This window comes from Canis aureus, chromosome 32, assembly GCF_053574225.1.
Source record: "Canis aureus isolate CA01 chromosome 32, VMU_Caureus_v.1.0, whole genome shotgun sequence".
Classification (NCBI taxonomy): domain Eukaryota; kingdom Metazoa; phylum Chordata; class Mammalia; order Carnivora; family Canidae; genus Canis; species Canis aureus.
This window is the reverse complement of record NC_135642.1, coordinates 10,681,911-10,694,074: the sequence shown is the minus strand read 5'-3', so window position 1 is coordinate 10,694,074 and position 12,164 is coordinate 10,681,911.

Below are 12,164 nucleotides of genomic sequence, written 5' to 3'. Positions count from 1 at the left end.
AAACCTTTCCTGGCTCCTGCACACCTGTGCCATTAGCCTCTTATGTCCCCACAGCACTTTGTATGTATCTCGATTAAAAGCCTTGGCCCACTGTGAAATATTTGTACTCCTCTCAGTCTCATTCATTAGACTGTTAGAGTTCCAAGGTCCAATTTTTAGTGTGATAGCAACTCGAGAAGTGTTTGAAGAAAGCTTAAGAGGGAGGACAGGAGAAATGGAAACAACAGGGTCCAATCCTGACAGGCTTTCCATACACTGGTTTCCTACCATCTGTTGCTTAAGCTCCTCCTGGTGCCAGACACTGTCGGATGTTTTCCTAGTCACCCCTCATTATGACCTTGCAATAAGCCAGCAAATGAAAGTTGTTTGGGGAGGATTTGATTCTCAACTCAGAAATTATTTAAATTTTCCACGGAAGTGGTAAAACCAATTTTATTCTGGACTCTTGCTTTGCAAACCCATGCTCTTCACACCACCCCATGCAGCCTTTGTAGGGAAGAGCCCCAGCGTGTTTATTGTACTAAACAGTGCAATGCATTCACTGCCTTCGAGAACTTGTTCTCTCCCTTAGTGATGTAGCTATGTCAGTCCCTGGAAGTCATTCGTTAGGCTTTTCCTTGACTAATGACTCTGTTTCCCATGTGCCTTCCCTGGGTTCCAAGCCCAGGTCAAACCTTGAAGTTTCCTTTTCATCTAAATACCTAGAGAAGCTGGCACATTACCAAGGAGGCTGGAGAAACCCAGAGCCCCTCGCAGGCCAGAAGAACCCAGCAACAAAGCCCAGCTCCCTGAACACTCTCCCACAAAGAGGACTGGCAGCTGCTTCTAGCATCTCCCTGCAGACGTCCCTCACTGGAGCCCGGCACAGAGCCCTGTGGGTTTGACATTTAAAGGTTGAGCCTCCCAGGAAGTCCCGAGGATGAAATAATGGCATACATAAAAGCATTAAGAATTCTTTGAGAGAAGATAGCCCTATAAACTCAAGGTAGCATTAGCATGTTCTTGAAGTTCACAGTTTGTGTTAATTTCTTCTTTTACCAGTCGGTTGAAGAAGGATGCACACATATAAAAATCACTATGCACATAAATATAATGTTAATATATTTTAAAATATAAATTAGATCATGTCACAGATACAGAAGTGGGAGTATGCTGCAGTCTTATCTTTCTTTTTTTCTTTTTCCTGACCCTCTCTTCCACAGCGCCTCCCCTCAGAGTGCTAAACCTGATAGGTATCCTTCTGTATCTTTTTCTCCACACTGACATGCACGCTAGTACATATACTAAGGATGGGTCACTACTTATGGAACAGTAATCGCAATTCTATTACACAAGCTCTCCAGCATCATGCATTTCTCAGTCAACAATATGTCACGAAAACCCTCCCAAGTCAAATGGAATCGTTCTAAATTCTTTTTAAAATTATTTATTTATTTCTTAAAAGATTTTATGTACTTATTTGAAAGACAGCAAGAGAGAGCACAGAGGGAGAAGAAGAAGCAGACTCCCCACTAAGCAGGGAGCCTGGTGTGGGGCTCCATCCCAGGACCCCGAGATCATGACCCAAGCTGAAGGCAGATGCTTAACACCCAGGTGCCCCTAAATTCTTCTTTTTAAAGTTACACAATATGTGATGGTGTGATGGGTCCATAATTTTTTATCCATTCCTTGCTTAATTGGCCCTTACTTGTCTCCAGATGATTTTAGCGACAAGGCTGCAATAAGATCTAAAGGCAGAGCTTCACATTTATTGTTTTCTTCCTGTGGAATATATATCCAGGAAGGAGATCGCTGGCTCCAAGGGAATATGTATTTTGGTTCTTAGAAACTGTTTTCCAGTCTGGTGGGACTTAAGAGATAGCTTTTTTTACTGGTGCATTTCCCTGAATGAGAGTGAGCACTTCGTCAGGTGTTTGTCACCATTTCTATTTTTCTGCAGTTAATTGCTTTTCCATTTCCTTTTATTCCATATTTTTGTTGGATGATTTATGTTTTATGGATTTATAAGAGCTCTTCAAATATTACAGAGAAAATCTTGCTCTGCCTTATACGTTGGAGCAATTTTTCCATATTTATCATTTGTTTCTGGACATTACTCATGGTCCCTGACTTCACTGTTATTTTTGTATACATATGTATACATTTATATATTATTTCATTGTGTCTGGTTTTAGTTAGAAAGTGTCCTCTATCCCAGGTTATTCATGAGGTTTCTTAGATTTTACTGCAGTTTTTGTGGGGCTTTTTGTATTTGCATCTTTAATCCATCTGAAATTCATTTGACTTTGAAAACAATGTAAGGTTGAGTCTAATTTTTGTCTCTATTCAGATGAAGAAACAGTTATACCAGTACCATTCATGTAAAACTCCATCATTTCCCCCACTGAATCACCTTTGAAGTATATTAAGTCCCCATGTATACTCTGTTTTCTAGTTTCCTTATTCTGTTATGCTTGTCTATTTCTCCATTCCCAAGACATCATATTTATACAATCCTAAATTGTTCTGATATCTGTGATTGCAAATCCAACTCTAGAAAATCCTCCTTTTTATTCTCACTTTTAAGCTATTCTTGGAAATTTATTTTTCTATGTGATATTGAAAATTATTTTATCAATTCTAAGAGGGGAAATCTATTGAGATTCTCATTAAATCTTGATTAAATTTTTATATTAGGTTTAGGAAAATATATTTATAATTCTAAGTCTTCTTCTCCAAGAACAAAGTATGCCTTTATAAATCTCTTATAATTGCTATTGCTACTGAGAATGGAATGTTTTCTGCGTATTTATTTTAGGTGCTTATGGTAATATGGGGAAAAGCTAATAATTTGTATGCACATATCATATATATATATATAGTCATCTACACAATCCTTTTATTCATTCTATTGTTTTTTTCTACACATTAATTTTCCAAGTATACCAACTGCAGATCCAGCAAAAGGGATTACTTTTTTCTTCTTTTCCTAAGTTCATACAAATTATTTTGTTTTTTAAAATACTATTGCACTCCCTAGAATCCCTAAGCCAATATTACGTAGTAATATTGATGACAAGCAATCCCATCTAGTTCCTGATTTTTACTGGAATGGTTTTAGCAAGGTTGTGTAATTTTGGAAAATGACTCTGTCCTTTTCCAGGAGCTCACTCCCTAAGTACTCTTCACTTGCTGAGAGCTGCCCAGGGATCTTCCAGGAGACAGCTTGTTATTGCTTTCCTATAGATCCAGCTAGAAGGGAGCCTTGAAAGAAAGACTAGAGGGAGCACCAGAAGGGGTGAAAATCCTTCTCCTTCCGCAGAGGAAGGAGAGCATCACACTTTGAGCAAAAGTGGGCACAGAGGCCAGAGCACAGGAAGCCATCTGTGCACTAGTAAGAAATTCTTCACCCAGGCACCTCGGCGATTTAGCGCTGCCTTCAGGCTAGAGCATGATCCTGGAGACCCAGAATTGAGTCCCATGTCAGGCTCCCCACATGGAGTCTGCTTCTCCCACTCCACTGCCTGTTTCTGTTTCTCTCTCTCTCTCTCTCTCATGAATAGATAAACAAAATATTTTTAAAAATTATTCACCTGCCCCCATATACAGGATCACTTACTTTCTATCAAACTCTCTTTCCTTTTGTCCCAGACCAAACTTTTCATTCCACAAACCTGGGCATGGAAAGCCCAGCCCCAGCTCAGCTCACTGCCGATCTCCCCTTTATCACACTGCAGGTGAGGTCCTACCTCTTCTTCCAAGTGAGATCCACTGAGAACACGTCTCACTGCAGACACTTTACTACAAACACTTGTGTAGTATCATCAACCATCATAAAAGAATTGGATTCCTAAGACGGGGTTTCTCAACCTTGGCACTAGCGGCGTTCTTTGTAATGGGGCGCTATCGCTGCACTGTACAATGTTCAGCAGCATCCCTGGTCTCTTTAAATGCTAGTAGCATCCCCATCCCCAGTAGTGACAGTCAAAAATATCCCTAAGCATTGCCAAAGATTCCCTCATGGGGAAGGGGGAGAGGGGAGGTGTCGCAAAATCATTCTCATTGAGAATCACTGCCCTAAGCTATATGGCCTGAAGTACACTATCTAGAGTTGCCAGTGTATGAAATAGCTTATTTGCAAATCATTGCCTATAAACTGAGGCATCTGCCCTTGTCACTTTCAATTTGAAACTTCTTTGAAACTACTACTTCTTTCTTCTATTCGGAGTCTTGATTCATATGGCTTGCTTCTCTTGATTGGCAGTCATCCAGGCCTCTTGTTGAAGGGTGATGGCTCAGAAATCATGAAAGTTAATTTTGTGTGTGTCACAGTGGGGTCAGTTTCCTCAATGTTATCTATTTTGGGTTGCAAGAGTAGGATCATTTTTCTATAGCTTGCTGTATATCACTCAGCATGAAGACACATGTACTTCCATTCCTATCAATGATGGCAGTAAAATATGTGAAGCTTTCAGGATTGCAATTTTCAAAAGGAAATAAGCTTTCCTCTGAGCAGACTGGCACTGTGTTTGGCTGATGACATCCCAGTAAACAACCTACAAACAAGCTCTTGACTCTAGAGATGAGTAGGAGCTATTTATATATAAAAATTGATTTTTACGTGGGCAGGTCAAAAGAAAAAACAAGCTGAGAAGAGTCAGCAAGGAAACTCCCCTTCACCCAGCATCTTGAAGTGAGGAACTGTAGGACCATTCACCAAAATGGAAAGTCTGCGTCATTATTACTAATGGAGGGATGATGTTTCGGTGCCTTTTTAGCTTTGTTCGAAATAACTCATTTCATTTGCCACAACCATGAACTCAATTTAAAACACAGAAAACCTGAAGACTTAGACTTAAGACTAAGGAAACAAAGGGGTTTCAGCCAGGAGCTTGGAAACGTCAATCAGATGACATGTCTCCTAGCAACAAGGATGCTGGTAAAAGGCTGTCTGCCAAATGCGAGGTTTCCCACTCGGAGCTGTTCGAGCTAGGTCATGTGCATGTGGATGTGAGTCCCTTGGCGTTCTGAAAGGGTGTCGCAGCACTCTTGATCTCCTTTTTGCTAAGGAAAATCAGAAAACTTTGAATTGTTCTTGGAGGAAGTCCAGTCTGAGACAGAAGATTTGGGGGCAAGCAGCTCTGAAGTCAAGGAGGCAATGTCCTGACAGCAGCAGTCCTGTGGGCTCTGCAAAGGCAAAGGTAGGTTCTTAAAGAAGTTGAGCTGCATGGCAGCGGCTGGGGACAACTGTATCCTTCCCAGTCAGCTGTGTATCATGGCTTCGGCCACTTATGGCTCCTAACTTCACTGGAATTTAGAACAAGGCTCAAGGCAAAATGCAGCTGCTGGTTGATGGACGAAGAGTGGCCCCTGGTTCCTAGAGGCTTGGGACAGACCTTGCTCTTTTATGATGCCACTGATTGAGACCTTGCTCTCTTATGATGCCACTGATTGGAGGACCTAAGTCCTTTATCTAGGATGCACGGATGCTGTCCACCTTGATGGGGTATCAGCAAACTCTTTCTGTAAAGAGTAGGGAAGTAAATCTACTTGACCTTTCAGGGGTCTCTATCACTACTCCTCTACCCTGCCGCTGCAGCACCGAAGTAGCCACAGCCAAGATGTAAAAGAATGGGTGCCACTGTCTCCAAATAAAACTTCACTCACAAAAATAGGTGGTGGGCCAGATCTGGCCCACAGGCCATAGTTTGCAGATTCCTGATCTTGATATAAAACATCAAACCTAACCAATTCTCTCCATCTGAAAAGGCAACTCCTTCAGACCTCTCTGGCCCCACCCTACTTTGGCTCCTCTTGTTTTCTTATCTGTTAACACCTCTTCCTGACCCCAGTCTCCCCTTTATCCAACAAGTAGTTTCCATTGCTGACAATGTCATCTTCTTAGAAGATACAATTCACCCATCACTCTCCGCCTTAAAAGCCTCTCATAGTATCTCAGTGCTTAGAGTAAAAAAAAAAAAAAAAAAAAAAAAATTAAAATTCTCCAAAACAGCATTTAAATCCCTCCACCACCCATGATGCCTTCACAAATGTATCCTGAGCTCTTACCATGGTGGCCAAGGTGCCACTCCCCAAACATGCCAGGCAGCCACCTTCTCCAAACTCCATGTAGGCATGTTCTCTGCCTTGTGCAACCATCCCCACAGTCTCCACCTGTCATCTTTACACAGTCACTTCAAATTCACCTTCCCTGTGATACCTTTCCTTTTCGGAACCCTCTACCTGAATTATCTTTGCATGGACTGCTGTGGAATTGATGGCATCCCTCTCTTAAAACAGCATGGCTTGAATTAAGATTGTTCCCACTTGCTGGCCCCATTCAATAAATCAGGTGTTTCCTGGTCACCTCTCATTTATCCTGATTTATGCCACAATATGTTCAATTCCATCATTTGATCATTCACCCATTAACAGATATGTTTTGCATACCCATGTGTGTTTTGTGATATTCTCAGTGCTGGGAGATGGCCAGCCACTGGGCCATGTTCCTGCCCTCAGGCTTAAATGGCAGTAGGGGAGGACAGATGGAAAGAGAGAAACCAACCAATAAGTAAGATCATTTCAGATGGAAATAAACACCGCTGAAGAAACCATACAGGGTAATTGGTTAGAAAGAGTGAGAGTCTGTGTAAGCGCAAAGCTAGTTTTGCTGCAGGGAACAGGAAGGCTTCCCTGAGAGGATGATATTTGTATGGATACTCAGTATCAACGGTGAATTGAATATGAATGATGAGAAGCAACCATTTATGGCTCCACACAGAGGAAACTGCACAGAGAAAGCACCTATAAGTGCCTCTTAAGTAAGTGAAAATATTCCTTAAGTAAATAAATTATAAAATGGTTGTTAAGAAATTAGGTCAGTACATCTACATGTGCATAGAGGAAAAGATATCTAAGATTACTGTTAAGTAAAAGTAAAAGCAACTTGCAGAGAAGTATGTAAAATTTATTAAAAATTGAAATTTGAAAAACTCAGGGGCTCTGGGTGGCTCAGTTGGTTGAGCGTCCCACTTGTGATTCTGGCTCAGGTTATGATCTCAGGGTCCTGGGATTGAGCCCCAAGTAGGCCTCTGTGCTCAGCAGGGAGTCTGCTTCACCCTCTCTCCCTCACCTCCACTCTCTCTTTCTAATAAATCTTTTAAAAAAATTGTTTTAAATCCTATGTATACACATTAATTTGCAAAATTTCTGGAAGGACACACATGAAAAGTCAAGAGCAATAACTTCTAGGGGTGGTAATGAAAGGTTGTGATACATTTGCTTTCTATCTTATACCTGTCTGCACAGTTGGACATTTTTATAAGCATATATACTTTCTATAATTTTACACACACAAAAAAAAATCAATTTCTCATGGAAAAAAGAATTTCCTTCATGAAGACTTCTTCTGTGTTTTCGGTCTGTAACTCAGGGATGAATTTTTCCTGACATACTGGGAAAAAATTCTTCTCATTCTCTTTACCATTAATGAAGTTTTTGTCCCTCTCTCCTCACCCCCAACAGCAAGTATCCCTACCTTTGAATACCCTACACACACACACACTCACCCTCACAGTTCACTGAAGGCATCTTCCTTGAATATTCCATTGTGTCCGGAAGCATTGATTGACATTCACTATCCTAAACAAATGAGAGTTGCCAGATAAATCAAATCCAGGACCTCCAGTTAAGTTTGACTTTCAGATAAACAGTGAATAATTTTTTAACATATGTCCCAAATACTGCACACTAAGAAATTATATTAAACAATTATTCTTTATTCATCTGAAATTCAAATTTAAGTGAGGATCCCATATTTTTTATTTGCTAAACCTGGCAGCCCTAAAACATGCACATGCCCTAAATAAAAGATGGCAAAATCTTGAATGAAGGACGTTAGATCTTCTCCATAAGCACTCCCTCCACTGGGTCAGAAGAATAATGGTGCATTTTTCTAAATCTTGACTCTGTCTGAACCTATTTCCCAGGAATCCCTTTTCATTGCTTTCTCAAAAAAAAAAAAAAAATCCACATAAGGTAGGGCTTCTTTGTGCACATTAGTGTGTATTCTATTGTCCTTCCTTGAACCTTGTCTCTATCCATGCTGATTTAGAGGGCCCAGTAGGGAGAGCCCAAGGGCTCCTTGTACAGACCCACATCCTCAGGATGGCACACACAATGCTCCAGAGCCAGGACTCTAGTTTCCTTTGTGCAGTAGGGCTAAGCTCAGGTTGCACCCAAGAAATTTTTTCAAATATTCCCATCCTAGAGAAACAAACACAGAATCTGAAGCAATGGGGCCCACTCTTCAATATGTTCTAGTTTCCAGGTGAACGTGAGGCACAGCCAGCCTGGTGAACAATCACCTTAGCACTAGGTCATCTGTACCCCACCCTCAAGCTTTAAGCCCCATAAAGCAGTGCCTCTCAAACTTTCGGTGCCTGTGGGTGAGCTTGAGATGCTGTTAAAATGTAGCTTCTGAGCCCATAATCCTGGGGTGAGGCCTGAGAGTCTGCTTTTACAACAAGCTCTCAGCTGCTGCTACTGGCCCTAAGAGGAGATAGGGCCTTTAAAAAAAATACAGGACTAAAACACCTTGAAACCAAAGTCCTTGCCACTTTATAATTCATACAAGAAGCAAAATAAATCTTGTAATGAGACTGGTCATAAAAACTTTCTCTGGATCTGCAGAGGTCCTAAGACTCGCACCATATGTGCGCTGAAGTTTCAAGTCGCAACTTCTCTGGATCTGTTTCCTATCTGGGGGAAGCTAACAAGAGAATAACACTGGTTGAAGTTCCAGCACACAGATTTTTCTCAGACACAAATAGTCAGAAACCTCAGGCTAAAACTTCCCGTCTCAGGGTCACGAAACCCCAAAAGATTTGTCAGACTGGGCCAGAGAGTGACTTCACTCCAAAGTATGTCCAAATAGGAGTGATGGTGTCCTAGTGTCCATGTGTAGTAGACAGTGGGAGATCCAGCGGCTCCCCAGGCTCTGACATGAATTCCCGCTCTCTCACTGACCAGCTGGGACCTGGGATAGGTTATGTCACCCCTCCCCTTTATCCCGTAGATCCCTCAGGTAGCTCCTGTAAAAAGGGACCACAAACGGCACATCGATAAGATTATAGGTAAGATTTTTGGTTAGCACAGTGCCTGGCACAGCAGCCGTACTACATCTTGGCTAGCTGTTGGCTCGGGTGCCCCTGTCTTTATCAGCTAGATGAAAATGCAAGTCTTGACATCCCGGGCAGAGGGAGGCTGAATTGCTGCATCCAAGTACAGCACATGCACCAAAGTCCTGCTGCCCTCTGCTCTGGCTTTTGGGTCTAGCCCGAGTGAAGGACATCAGCTGGGGCCCACGAAGAAAGACACTAACAACGATATCAACTCTGCATGCAGTAAAAAACCATATAAAGCTTGAAAGCAAACAAAATCCATCAGGTTTTTCTCTCACTTCATGGAAAAGGAAGTTTGTCTTGTGACCAGGACTACTTCCTTTTAAGGCCACGGAGGAGAGAACTAAGGACAACTTGCATTAATTACTCTGTGCACCCTTTATAGGAGCAGAGCCTTGCAGTGTGATGCTATTAGTGGGGTCTGCAAATGGCAGGGGAGAGGAGCCAGTGGAAAGTGCCATTGCTTTTTAATATGGATGAGAATCTGCCCATTCTCTCCTAAGCTACTGGGGAACAGGAGCAGCAAGGAATTTAGCCATATTTACAGGTAGTCTCTGGAATAAAGGGCAGACGGTAGAGGTGACGTTGTTCAGAGCTGTGTTGCAGTGGGAAACCTACCAGTGTTGAGTCTGGCTTCTGGGAGACAATCCCTGATTTGTTTCGGCAAAGAGACAACAAAAATGTAAAAATAGCAGATAACCCTTGAAATGCCAGTGTCAGCCCCAAAGAACAGCTTCCAGAAACGAGGAGTGGGTGGACTTCCAGAGACACAGATTCAGATTCTAACTTTAGCCAGGACTTTCTGAAGCTGCTCAGCGGTACCAGGGGGAAAGATTTGGTGTGAAGGTGGCTAAGAATAGCAGCTCAGATCAGACTGTGGAATTACAGGAGTCTCAATCAGCAACATCAAGACTCATCCATCTCTCCCCTCCTCCCCAGCCTCACTGAGACATGCACATCCCTAATGCTGGAAAGCTGGAGCTGGAGCTGGAGCTGGAGCTCTGGGACAGAGCTCAGACCCAGAACAATGACAGCAAGAGTTGACACGGAAGTCCTTAGGACCACAGGCCCTAGGCTAAGCTAGGCTAAGTTCCATGTAGATCGATTCATTTAAGACTCACCCAAATACTAAGAGTATCCTCACCTTACAATAGGGGGTATTTATGCTTAGAGACATCCAGACAGTACTCCAAGGTCACTCAGCTGGTTAAGTGGTAAAGCTGGGAAAACGACAATGGAGTGCTGGGAAATGGGAAGAAAAATGGAAAGAATTGGAAGACGAAGGATCTCAAAAAAGAGGGCAGACCTTCAAGCATAGAAAGGGCTGGACAATGGAGAGGTGCACTTGTCCTCTGGCTTAATGAGAAATGAAGAGGGACTTCTTACACTGCAGCAAGAAACAAGGAATTAGGTTAGACCCAAGGGAGAAACAAACATATGGGTTGTGAAAACGTGTGACATCAGATTCATTATTGAGGGATAATGAGAAATCTGATAAGTTAATTAAAAACACACATACACAGTGGTTTTGTGTTTCTCCAGGTATGTTCCATAGAACATTAGTTCTTGAAGACAGGTATAACCAAAAACATCCAGGAAACCCTGGGTTAATCAGAGTCAAACAGGTCTCGGGCTGGAGGAGCTCAAAGAGCTTTTAGTGAATCTCTTGTAGTAGGATATAGTAGGGAGTGTCTCCCAAACTTATTTGATGAGACCTTTTTGCATACTATTCTTTCCTCAAATACACAAGGGATTTCTAAGATAATTTAAGTTGGAACTTCCTGGAGGCTGGGTACTGGCCATGCTATTCAGAGAGCACTCCATGTGCTTTGTCATTAGCATATGCATTACTTAGGAGCTACTGAGAAATACAGAATCTCGACCCCATTCTTGACCTACAGAATCAGAAACTGCCTTTGAATGTTATGTCCTGATGAATTTTTTGCTGATTAAAGCTAGAGAAACTAAAAATTTCTTCAGGCGTCAGGATTTGGTTATATAAAATTTCACGGTAGCAACAGCCTGACCTCATCTGTTGGCTGTAAAACAGAGCACCCCAAAACATACTGTGTCTTGAAATATTAATTATTCACTTCTCATGATTCCGTGGGTTGACTTGGCTCAGTTGATAGGTTCTTCTGCTTTAGGTGACAAGGGTATGGGGTCAGTGATTGGTTTACAGAAAAAGTAAATCACAAAACTATAAGCTTGTAGAGCAGAGGCCACATTATTAACCTCAGGGAAAACCTTAAGATTCAAAGTATAAAGCAAAAGTCATAATGATTATCAGGTTCAGAAGTTTAGAAGCATTTATGATGCCTCATTTGCTGCCCTTTAGTCTTTCTCCTCACCTCCATCATTTGCTCTATGAACTTTTCCACATCATCTCCCATTTCATTGTGATCAATATGCTTGTTAGGTATGGCCCATCAAAAATTAGGGCCAAGTCGTCTTATTCTTCCCAGCTTCACATTTCTTCCATTCTTCTGAGGTCAGTGATTGACCCCATACCCTTACCATGAATAGGCTGTGTTCATGGGCTGGAACGTAAGATTCAAGGCTTCACTCATATATCTAGTGCCCCATGCTCCTCCCTGGGTTTCTCTCCATAGATAGCTTGGGCTTCCTCAAAGCACAGTGTTCTCAGGGTTTGGGACTTCGTACATGGCAGCTGGCTTCCAGAAAGAAGGAAACAGATGCTGCCAATTTTATTAAGGCCTGGGCTTGGAGAACTTAGAACATCACCTCTGCTGCTTTCTACTTGTTAGTCAAAACAAATCACAAGGCCAATTAGATTTAAGGGAAGAGAAAATGGTTTTTACCTCTTGAGGGGTCAAGTGGCATGATAGGGAGGGAAGGCATTGGTGGAGGCCATCTTTGGAGACTACCTATCATACTGCCCCTCTTGGGTGATATCAGATGCTGTGCATGAGGCCTCCTCCCTAAACTCTAAGGCCTTGAAAAGTGCTCCGGCTGTATGTCCTAGACTGGCTCTTTCTCTGA